At 45.7% G+C, this 12197-nt stretch overlaps 1 protein-coding gene across 1 annotated transcript in view; it reads left to right on the top strand.

Moving 5' to 3' along the window:
- The first annotated feature begins 2968 nt into the window (after positions 1-2968).
- The window catches only part of LOC309337218 (C-type lectin domain family 2 member D-like), a 43350-nt gene continuing 34121 nt past the window's right edge, over positions 2969-12197 (top strand). The window contains exons 1-2 of the mRNA XM_081853967.1: positions 2969-3000; positions 3102-3208. The gene's annotated coding sequence lies outside the window, so the exon portion shown is untranslated. The remainder of the gene's footprint in view (positions 3001-3101; positions 3209-12197) is intronic.

The raw sequence follows: 12197 nt of genomic DNA, 5'->3' as shown, positions 1-12197 counted from the left end.
TGCTTGGGTGGCAGAGTTTGGGAAGGCAGGAGGTGAGCCGACTGCTGAGCGATTGATTTAGCACGCTCCTTCTCCTAAAACCAACCTGGCGAATCCTTTCCAAAAGAAGCTCAACAACTTTGGCTCCCCCCCCCAAAAAAAATCATAACAACTTAACTACTGGCAATGACAATGGGTAGATTACAGTCTTTTTATACTTTGAGTAGGTCGCAGTCCCTTGGGAGTTGGATGTGCCTGGTCTAAACCACTGAGCCTCTTGGACTTGCTGATCGGAAGGTCGGCAGTTCAAATCCCTGCGATGGGATGAGCTCCCATTGCTCTGTCCCAGCTCCTGCCAATGTAGCAGTTTGAAAGCACACCAGCATGGGTAGATAAATACGGTATTTTTTGCACCATAACACTCACTTTTTTCCTCCTAGAAAGTAAGGAGAAATGTCTGTGCGTGTTATGGAGGGAATGCCTACGGGTGGCATGCCTATGGATTTTCCTCCTCTAAAAACTATGTGCGTGTTATGGTTGGGTGCGTGTTATAGAGCGAAAAATATGGTAGGTACCTCTGCGGCGGAAAGGCAAATGGCATTTCCGTGCACTCTTGTTTCCATCACAGTGTCCCACTGCAACAGAAGTGGTTTAGTCCTGCTGGCCACATGACCCGGAAAGCTGTCTATGGACAAACGCTGGCTCCCTTGGCCTGAAAGCGAGATGAGCGCCAGTGGCGTAGCGTGGGTTGTCAGCACCCGGAGCAAGGCAAGTAATTTGCGCCCCCTAAGCCCTGGATTTTAGCACTCGAGTGTGAGCGCGCCCCCCCATGTTGCGGCTGCCCCCCTGCCCCCCACGCTACGCCACTGGGGCTGGGGGCGAGCGAAGGAGCCAAGGACCCCCCCTTAAGGCTCAGCAGGAATTTATTAAATTTATTATTTGCGGAGCCCCCGCGGGCCGAGGCAGCCGAAGCCCCCTCCCCTCGGGTGCCTCCCCGCCCCCTCCTCTCCTTGGGCTGTAGGTGGAGCCCGCGCTCTGAGGCACTCCAGATCCAGGCTTGGCGAGCGCCTCTCCTCCCCCCGGCCTGGTCCGGGGGCTTCCAGCCGCGCTCCGTCCTCGCCCGACCCCCCCCCCTGTGGCTGAGACTTGTGCTGAGAGCCGGAGCCAGCGGCGCCCCCTTCCGCTGGGAGACCCTCGCCCGCCCGCCGGCTTCCTCTCGGAGGGTTTTGGGGAGCGCAGGGCGCGGTGAGGCCCCTCGGAGCTCTCCTCCCTCCCAGTCGGCAGAAGCAGCCGCCGCCTGTGGCTGGGCCGAGGGGATGGCGTCGGCGTCGGGGTGTGGAGGCTGCCCGTGCCCGGCCAGGCGTTGGTGGCGGCGGCGGCGCTGCTGCAGCAGCTGCTCCTCCTGCGAGCAGTGAGTGGAGCGCAGCCGCAGCGGCGGCGGCGGGGGGCGCGCGCGCGCTAGGGCGCAAGGCTGGCGGTGGCGGTGGGGAGCCTGGCGGAGGAAGGAACTTGTCCCTTCCCTCTGGACTCACGCCCCCCCAGATATTGCGCCCGGTGCGGCCGGCACCCCTGGCACCCCCCACGCTACGCCACTGATGAGCGCTGCAACCCCATAGCCACCTTTGACTGGACTTAACCATCCAGGAATCCTTTACCTTTTACCTTTTACCCCACAACTGACACATATTGTGGATCACAGAAGCCAATCCCAGCTTCTGTTTTGATCCCGCAATATCCCATGAAGACTAACACCTTGGCATGAGTCAGCAAGGCTGCGTCTGACCCTGCAGATCAGCAGCAGACCACCTTCTGGGAGTGCTTTGGCGATCATCAAAGGGTCGTGCCAAAGCGCCTCTGGGAGGCCACGGCCACAGAGGAGGAGGACAGCAAAGGTGTGGAGGAGGAGGGAGCGAGGATGTGGGCAGGGAAGGGAGGGGTGGGTGCTGGTGTTGGTGCGCATGAGCAATGGGCTGGTGAGATGGTGTGGGGTATCCCAATTTGCCCTCTTAAAATGTTGGGGTCCTGCTGGTTTCACATGATTCAAAATCACATTATAAGGGATTATTATTATGACCAGAATGTAATTGAAACTAATGAGATTTTGGAATGCAGAAATAAAGAAAATCATCAAACCATCAAATCTAGCACACGGGGGGGGGGGCACTTTATCTAAATTATACAATTTGGCATTTCATAGAATCATAGGATCATAGAGTTGGAAGAGACCACAAGGGCCATCGAGTCCAACCCCCTGCCAAGCAGGAAACACCATCAGAGCACTCCTGACATATGGTTGCCAAGCCTCTGCTTAAAGACCTCCAAAGAAGAAGACTCCACCACTCTCCTTGGCAGCAAATTCCACTGTCGAACAGCTCTTACTGTCAGGAAGTTCTTCCTAATGTTTAGGTGGAATCTTTTTTCTTGTAGTTTGGAACCATTGCTCCATGTCCGCTTCTCTGGAGCAGCGATTAGTAATTGTATTATAAATTGGTATTGTTGTTGTTGTTGTTGTTATTATTATTGGAGTGTAATTGAAAACTAATAGAAATTATTATAAAAAAAACATTCCTCCCATTCTGCTTCTTGAAGGCTTTGACAACATCAGAAACTGCAGAAACTGGCTACTGGATTGATCCCAAAAGGAGGCAAAAAGAATAATTATGCAAGATAGAATGAGCCTCATAGAAAGTGGAGAGAGAGAAGTTTTTCTCCCTCTCTCATAACACCAGAACTCCACAGAAACATCCATGGAAGCTGAACGTTGGAAAATTCAGGAGGAAACAAAGTTCGTCTTCATCCAGCGCATGGTTAAACTACGGCGCTCTTTCGCCCAGGAGGCAGTGATGATTCCCCACTTGGATGGCTTCAAAAGAGGGCGAGAAAGGTTCGTGGGGGAGAGGGCCATTGAGAGCTTCTAGCCATGAGGTCTGTGCTTTGCCTCCTTCTGAGTTTCTGGAAACGGCAGATTGACTCCCAAGAGGAGTCACGACTCTGGTCGTGATTGACTCCCAAGAGGAGATGGTAAGTGGAAAGATACAGAGCACAGTTTGAAGCCTTAAATGGAGTTGATTCTCTATTGGATGAGGGTTGAAAATGTATTCACACTTCTTTTCTTTATTAAGAGCTTCTTGAGACGATACAAAGGTTCTGCTGACCACTGGATTGGTCTCCAAAGAATGGATGACCAGAAGCCTTGGAAATGGATCAATGACACCATTTTCAATAACTGGTGAGATCTTTTTTTCCCTGTTGTGTGCCAAGAAACAAATGCCAAAGTCCAGAAACTGGAAATTTGGCAGAACCAGCCATTTAAATGTCCGGGCTATAAAGAATGTTTTGCTTTTGGGAAAAAAATCTTTAATATATATATATTGATGTTTTTTTAAGTTGTGAATATATTAAGGAGGGAGGGCAGAGACATGGCTAAGGGGGTTGGGTGGGGCTAGGCAGGAATTTGTGCCAGGTGAAGCCTCCAGAGGGGTGCCATTGAGTCTTCCAGCCTGAGTGTGTTTGTGTGTGTGTGTGTGTGTGTGTGTGTGTGTTTGTGTGTATGTATGCAAATATGCTTGGTGGTGGGGTGCCAAACTGGGTCTTTGAAATACTGCCTACTTTCGCCCTTGGGGGAAGAGACAAAAGGAAGGGGGAATTTTAACCCCCTGCAAAACGTCAGCTCACATGAACAATACAATCATTACATCCATCTTGGTTTACACATAAAGCTTAATATATGCCACCCAAAGCTATGCCTTGCCAGTTGCGAGGGCATGCGTGGAGCCAAAACCCTCTCAGCCTGCTGCCTTGCTCAATAGCCACCCCAGCTGGGGGGCAACCCCTAGGCAAGGGAAAACAGGTTCTTTGGATCTCACTGGATGGAGGACTGACAGACCATTGAGTGAAGAGATCCTTTACAGTGGTACCTCAGGTTAAGAACTTAATTCGTTCCGGAGGTCCGTTCTTAACCTGAAACTGTTCTTAACCTGAAGCACAACTTCAGCTAATGGGGCCTCCTGCTGCCGCCTCACCTCTGGCGTATGATTTCTGTTCTCATCCTGAAGCAAAGTTCTTAACCCGAGGTAATATTTCTGGGTTAGCAGAGTCTGTAACCTGAAGCGTATGTAACCTGAAGCATATGTAACCCGAGATACCACTATAGACAATAAGTAAAGATTTTAAGCAAAGGAATAATAAGCAGAGATATAGGGATATAATAGGCTCATCTGCATGTCCTCTCCAGCCACTGGATATCTCTGTTTCTTCAGGCTGGCTGATGGTCCTTTAGTTAGGCTCAAAGCCCATCTTCATGCTCCAGAATGGTTCATGTCAAGATCACCACTCTTCTTCTGAAATCAGGGGCTTTTATACCATTTGCTGGGGTCCTGAGCCAAGATTTGTTGTTTAGTCGTGTCTGACTCTTCATGACCCCATGGACCAGAGCACGCCAGGCACTCCTGTCTTCCACTGCCTCCCGCAGTTTGGGCAAACTCATGTTCATAGCTTCGAGAACACTATCCAACCATCTCATCCTCTGTCATCCCCTTCTCCTTGTGCCCTCCATCTTTCCCAACATCAGGGTCTTTTCCAGGGAGTCTTCTCTTCTCATGAGGTGACCAAAGTATTGGAGTCTCAGCTTCAGGATCTGTCCTTCCAGTGAGCACTCAGGGCTGATTTCCTTAAGAATAGATAGGTTTGATCTTCTTGCAGTCCATGGGACTTTCAAGAGTTTCTTCCAGACCATAATTCAAAAGCATCAGTCCTTCGGCGATCAGCCTTCTTTATGGTCCAGCTCTCACTTCCATACATCACTACTGGGAAAACCATAGCTTTAACTATACGGACCTTTGTTGGCAAGGTGATGTCTCTGCTTTTGAAGATGCTGTCAAGGTTTGTCATTGCTTTTCTCCCAAGAAGCAGGCATCTTTTAATTTCGTGGCTGCTCTCACCATCTGCAGTGATCATGGAGCCCAAGAAAGTAAAATCTCTCACTGCCTTCATTTCTTCCCCTTCTATTTGCCAGGAGGTGATGGGCCCAGTGGCCATGATCTTCGTTTTTTTGATGTTGAGCTTCAACCCATATTTTGCGCTCTCTTCTTTCACCCTCATTAAAAGGTTCTTTCCTGCCAAAGCTAGATGGCTTTCAGGGAAAATTTCTACGATCTCTGCTGCAGGTTCTTTAATTCCTCCTCACTTTCTGCCATCAATGTTGTGTCATCTGCATATCTGAGGTTGTTGATATTTCTTCCGGCAATCTTAATTCCGGCTAGGGATTCATCCAGCCCAGCCTTTCGCATGATGAATTCTGCATATAAGTTAAATAAGTAAGGAGACAATATACAGCCTTGTCATACTCCTTTCCCAATTTTGAACCAATCAGTTGTTCTATATCCAGTTCTAACTGTATCTTCTTGTCACACATAGATATTTCTCAGGAGACAGATGAGGTGATCAGGCACTCCCATTTCTTTAAGAACTTGCCATAGTTTGCTGTTGTCGACACAGTCAAAGGCTTTTGCATAGTCAATGAAGCAGAAGTAGATGTCTTTCTGGAACTCTCTTGCTTTCTCCATAATCCAGCGCATGTTTGCAATTTGGTCTCTGGTTCCTCTGCCTCTTCTAAATCCAGCTTGCACTTCTGGCAGTTCTCTTTTATTATTATTATTTTTATTAAATTTTGCATAAGTATATTTCACAGACATACAAAAGACAAAAGTAAATAAAACAAACATAAAAAAGAAAAAAGAAAAGGAAAAAAAAGACATACAATACATACTACATAAACAACACAACTTAACATTAATTTTACAACAACATTGATCGACTTCCCTTTATCTCGATTTCGGATAATGTTATCTTAGTTATCTATCTGCTGTGTCTATTCCAAAATGACATTTATAACGTAGTAAGCGTTATCTCATGCCTACTGTGATTTTTTTTTTTTGATACATATATATTTCTGATTAACATTTTGATGTACCCCTTGTCTCTATTTCCATATATGTTCTAAATTTATCCCATTCATTACTAAATTTTGTACGTTTTTGATTTCTTATTTTTTGTGTCAATTTTGCCAATTCTAAATAATCCAATAATTTAAATTGCCACTCCTTTAATGTTGGGATTTTTGGTGTTTTCCAGTACTGTGCTATGAGGGTTCTAGCGGCCGCTGTTGCATATTGGAAAAAGGTCCTATCTTCTTCTTTAATATCCTTGCCAATTATCCCCAGCAGGAAGGCTTCAGGCTTTTTGACAAACGTATATTTAAGAATTTTTTTTAATTCATTATAAATAGATTCCCAAAATTTCTTGAGAATCTCGCACGTCCACCACATGTGGAAGAATTCGCCCTCCTTGTTCTTACATTTCCAACACAATTTATCACCTGTTCTATAAATTTTATGCAATTTTATCGGCGTTATGTACCATCTGTACATCATCTTGTACATGTTTTCCTTGAGTGTCGTGCATGCTGAATAATTCATATCTTTACGCCATAAAGCCTCCCATTTATCAAATTCTATGTTATACCCTAGATCTACCGCCCACTTCACCATCACCTCCTTTACTTCCTCGTCCTTGGTGTCCCACTCAAGCAACTGGTTGTACATTTTTGATAGTAATTTTGTTTTACTTTCTATTATTTCAATCTGGAATCTGGATTTTTTCTCACTTATTCCAATCTTTTTGTCTTCCGTCCATATTGAATTTATTTGATGATATTGAATCCAACCAGTCAACTTATTTTTTATTTCTTCATATGGTCTAATCCTCCACCCGGATTCTGTTTTGGTTAGTAGGTCCTCATATGTCCACCGTTCTCCCTCAAGGTTTGATTTTTTAATTGTTAAAATATCAATTGGTGATAGCCACCAGGGTGTTTTCTGCTCCAGCAATTTTTTATTCCTTTCCCAGACTTCCAGTAGTGGCCCTCTGAAGATATGGTTAGAAAAACCTTTATGGACCCTTCCCTTGTCTCGCCATAGATAGGCGTGCCAACCAAATCTTAAGTTAAACCCCTCTAGGTCTAACATCTCTTTATTTTTGATGACGATCCAATCTTTTACCCAACAAAGGCATGCGGCCTCATAATATAGCCTCAGATTTGGAACCGCAAACCCCCCTATCTCTTTGATCTGTAAGCAATTTGAATTTAATTCTGGGTCTTTTCCCCCGCCAAATAAATTTGGATAGTAATCTCTGCCATTCTTTAAATATTGCAATTCCCCTAATTATTGGAATGTTCTGGAATAAGAAGAGTAATTTGGGTAATAAACTCATTTTAATCGCCGCCATTCTACCCATCCACGAAAGATGTAATCTGTTCCATGTATCTAAGTCCTTCATTATTTCTTTCCATCACTTCTGGCAGTTCTCGGTCCACATACTGCTTGAGCCTACCTTGTAGAATTTTAAGCACAACCTTGCTAGCGTGTGAAATGAGTGCAATTGTGCGGTAGTTGGAGCATTCTTTGGGATTGGGATGTAGACTGATCTTCTCCAACCCTCTGGCCACTGCTGAGTTTTCCATATTGAGTGTAGCACCTTAACAGCATCATCTTTTAAAATTTTAAATAGTTCAGCTGGAATACCATCACTTCCACTGGCCTTGTTATTTGCAGTGCTTTCTAAGGCCCATTTGACTTCACTCTCCAGGATGTACCTGGGGTGTACGAGCCATCCATATCTTTCTGGTATAATTCCTCTGTGTATTCTTGCGACCTCTTCTTGATGTCTTCTGCTTCTGTTAGGTCCTTACCACTTTTGTCCTTTATTATGGTAATCTTTGTATGAAATGTTCCTTTCATATCTCCAATTTTCTTGAACAGTTCTCTGGTTCTTCCCATTCTTTTGTTTTCCTCTATTTCTTTACATTGCTCATTTAAGAAGGCCTTCTTGTCTCTCCTTGCTATTTTTTGGAAATCTGCATTCAATTTCCTGTATCTTTCACTATCTCCCTCGCATTTTGCTTGCCTTCTCTCCTCCGCTATTTGTAAGGCCTCGTTGGACAGCTGCTTTGCTTTCTTGCATTTCCTTTTCATTGGGATGGATTTCGTTGCTGCCTCCTGTATAATGTTGCGAGCCTCCACCCATAGTTCTTCAGGCACTCTGTCCACCAAATCTAAATCCTTAAACCTGTTCCTCACTTCCACTGTGTATTCATAAGGGATTTGATTTAGATTGTATCTTACCGGCCCAGTGGTTTTTCCTACTTTCTTCAGTTTAAGCTTGAATTTTGCTATAAGAAGCTGATGATCTGAGCCACAGTCAGCTCCAGGTCTTGTTTTTGCTGACTGTATAGAGCTTCTCCATCTTTGGCTGCAGAGAATATAATCAATCTGATTTCGATGCTGCCCATCTGGTGATGTCCATGTGTAGAGTCGTCTCTTGTGTTGTTGAAAAAGAGTGTTTGTGATGACCAGCTTGTTCTCTTGGCAGAACTCTATTAGCCTTTGCCCTGCTTCGTTTTGATCTCCATGGCCAAACTTGCCAGTTGTTCCTTTTATCTCTTGATTCACTACTTTAGCATTCCAATCCCCTATAATGAGAAGAACATCCTTCTTTGGTGTCACTTCTATAAGGTGTTGTAAGTCTTCATAGAATTGGTCAATTTCAATTTCTTCAGCACCAGTAGTTGGATTACCGTGGATTAAACTTGGATTACCGTGATGTTAAAAGGTCTGCCTTGGATTCGTATTGAGATCATTCTATCATTTTTGAGATTGCATCCCAGTATAGCTTTCACCACTCTTTTGTTGACTATGAGACCCTATCTGCCTATCTGGCTGAGACCCTATCTGCCTGCGGACTGTCTCGCCAGAGTGGTGCATGCTCTGGTTATCTCCTGCTTGGACTACTGCAATGCACTCTACGTGGGGCTACCTTTGAAGGTGACTCGTAAACTACAACTAATCCAGAATGCGGCAGCTAGACTGGTGACTGGGAGCGGCCGCCGAGACCATATAACACCGGTCTTGAAAGACCTACATTGGATCCCAGTATGTTTCCGAGCACAATTCAAAGTGTTGGTGCTGACCTTTAAAGCCCTAAACGGCCTCGGTCGAGTATACCTGAAGGAGCGTCTCCACCCCCATCATTCTGCCCGGACGCTGAGGTCCAGCGCCGAGGGCCTTCTGGCGGTTCCCTCATTGCGAGAAGCAAAGCTACAGGGAACCAGGCAGAGGGCCTTCTCGGTAGTGGCGCCCACCCTGTGGAACGCCCTTCCAGCAGATGTCAAAGCGATAAACAACTACCTGACATTCAGAAGACATCTTAAGGCAGCCCTGTTCAGGGAAGTTTTTAACGTGTGATTTTACTGTATTTTTGGTTTTTATGGAAGCCGCCCAGAGTGGCTGGGAAGGCCCAGCCAGATGGGCGGGATATAAATAATAAATTATTATTATTATTATTATTATGAGAGCCACTCCATTTTTTTTACAAGATTCTTGCCCACAGTAGTAGATATGATGGTCATCTGAACCGAATTCGCCCATTCCCATCCATTTTAGTTCACTGATGCCCAGGATGTCAATATTTATTCTTGCCATCTCATTTTTGACCACATCCAACTTACCAAGGTTCATGGTTCTTACATTCCAGGTTCCTATGCAATATTTTTCTTTACAGCATTGGACTTTCCTTTCGCTTCCAGGCATATCCGCAACTGAGCGACCTTTTGGCTTTAGCCCAGCTGCTTCATCAGCTCTGAATCTACTTGTACTTGTCCTCTGCTCTTCCCCAGTAGCATGTTGGACGCCTTCCGACCTGAGGGGCTCATCTTCCAGCGTCATAACTTTTATATGCCTGTTGTCTTTGTCCATGGAGTTTTCTTCGCAGGGATACTGGAGTGGCTTGCCGGTTCCTCCTCCAGGTGGATCATGTTTGGTCAAAACTCTCCACTATGACCTGTCCATCTTGGGTGCCCTGCTCGGCATAGTTCATAGCTTCTCTGAGTTATTCAAGCCCCTTTGCCACGGCAAGGAAGTGATCCATGAAGGGGAGCCAAGATTACGTAATCTTAAATTTAAATGTATTAAATTAATATGAATGAAGCTGTCTTCTGCAGTATTCTTCAGGTGAAAATTAGCTTCCAGGTCTTCCTGCACATATGCTGGGGGTCTCTTTTCTGTGGCATGGTCTTATACTTGTTCTCAGGAATACTATTTCTACCTTCTATTGCTTTTTAGGTTTAAAATTCGGGGAGGAGGAACATATGCTTACTTAAACCATCAGGGTGTTGCTAGCGCCAGCAGTGCAAGTGAAGAACCCTGGATCTGCAGCAAACCAGTTGCTAAATGTGAAACAGCACAGGATTCTAACTCCGGCAGATCATACTCCATGAGGAATGCAGAACCCTGTAGCCTCCACGACAGAGGAGAGAGATTGGGCTATCCACCCTAGCAATTGAATCTGTGGGTGTTGGTGGAGGAAAAACCTCACTTGATTTCGTTGGGTGGTCCAGATTTTGAGTGTGGTGCAGATTTGTGGTTTCCTGGGCAATGTTGGGAGAGAGATGTTGGGAGAGAGATGTCTCCTTGACATCTCAGTGGTATCCTGAAGGATACCATTGACCACGGTGTCCTTCTGGAACTGCTGTCCAAGTTGGGGGTGGTTGGCACGGCTTTGCCATTTAAATATAAATTGGTTTTATTTGCAGATGAAAGACTTCTGCTTATTTCAAAGCCTCAAACTAGTATTCCTAATTTGATGAACGCAGCGGATGATTTGGGTAAAATATCAGGATACTCAATTAATTGGTCCAAATTGGAATTGATGCCAATAGGTGAAAATCTAATTACTCGTTCATTTAAGCAATACCAATTCCAGATTTGTATCAAATCTATTCAATATCTAGGTCTGATAATACCAAGAGATATAACTCAGTTAGTAACAGTAAACATAAATGAAATAATAAAAGAGGCTTCACTAAATATTGATAGGTGGGAACCATTAAACCTTACCTTTGGGGGGAAGATGCATGCTCTCAAAATGAACATTACTCCCAGATTTGCTTATGTCCTGAGAGGACTTCCAGCTTTTATACCTGGGTCATATTTTTGTATTTGGAGCTCAAAAGCACTGTTGCCATTGCCCAAGAGGACTGCCTGCTGAGGGCCTGAAGGGACCTGCCCTGGCCCTCTCTCCACCTGGCTTGGGGCAGGGCCTTCACAAGGACTGCGGCTGCTCAGCAGAGAGGTCTCCTCTTTTAAATTGTTTTAATTTTGTTATGTATTGAAGTTCTCACCCTGGCCAAAAGGAGTATCATGTATGTAGTTTTCACTCAGGTCCATGTTAGTTACTTTAGGCGGGAAACCCTGGGTTGTTGTTGCTACAATGTTGACAGCCGGCTGCCTATAAAAGCAGGCCGGCTGTTTGCTGTTCAGTTCTGTCCCAGCTTACAAATAAAGAGCTGCTTTGGAGATATCGCTGCGTTGTCTGCTATGTCTACCCACTATTTAACACTGGGGACGAAGGTGGGATTGATGGACATCAGAGCACAGCCAGACGCAGTTACCCTCTGAGATAAGCTGAACACGGAGCTGAAACACAGAGTGAAATCATGGAGCAGAACCAATTCAGAGCTGACTGTTCTGGTTAGAGCACTGTGTTCCATCCATCGCCCTCCATGTTGGCATAGGAACCATGGTTTCACTTGTGCCTCTACCGCCGTTTGCCCCATCCTCTGAATCATGGGACTCCTACCTCGCTCGGTTTGACTGCTACCTCCAAGCAAATGAGCTTACAAGAGGGTCTGTAGAGCAGAAGCGGGGCCTCTTCCTCAGCCTTTGTGGCCCCGAAGTGAGAAGATCCACAACCACTACACACCAAAGCCATCCAAGATTGCTGCCCGCCATGTGTTCTACTACCGGAACCAGGCAGAGGGGGAGTCAATTAACAACTACACTGCTGCCCTCCGACAGGCTGCAATGCACTGCGAGTTCTGAGACTTAGACGATGCCCTGATGGATCGAATCGTCTCCCCGCCAAGCCAGACCTCACGCTGCAGAAAGCTATTGAGGAGGCCGTGGCCTCAGAAGCTGCTGAACTCTCCGCCCAGGAAATCCGCAAGGCCACCCGGACTCTGGTACTGGCCCTCGGTGATCCAGCAGGGTTTCCAAGTGCCCAGCATATTTAAAAGACTATATTCACTGGACAAACTGCACATGTAAAGCTGTATGGTGAATAGGGTCAATTAATATGCTTATGTGCCTTACTGAAACCAATAA

Source organism: Podarcis erhardii (assembly GCF_964252035.2).
Source record: "Podarcis erhardii genome assembly, chromosome: 2".
Lineage (NCBI taxonomy): Eukaryota > Metazoa > Chordata > Lepidosauria > Squamata > Lacertidae > Podarcis > Podarcis erhardii.
Note: the sequence above shows the minus strand (reverse complement) of the source record. Positions and strands in the feature narration are given on the sequence as shown.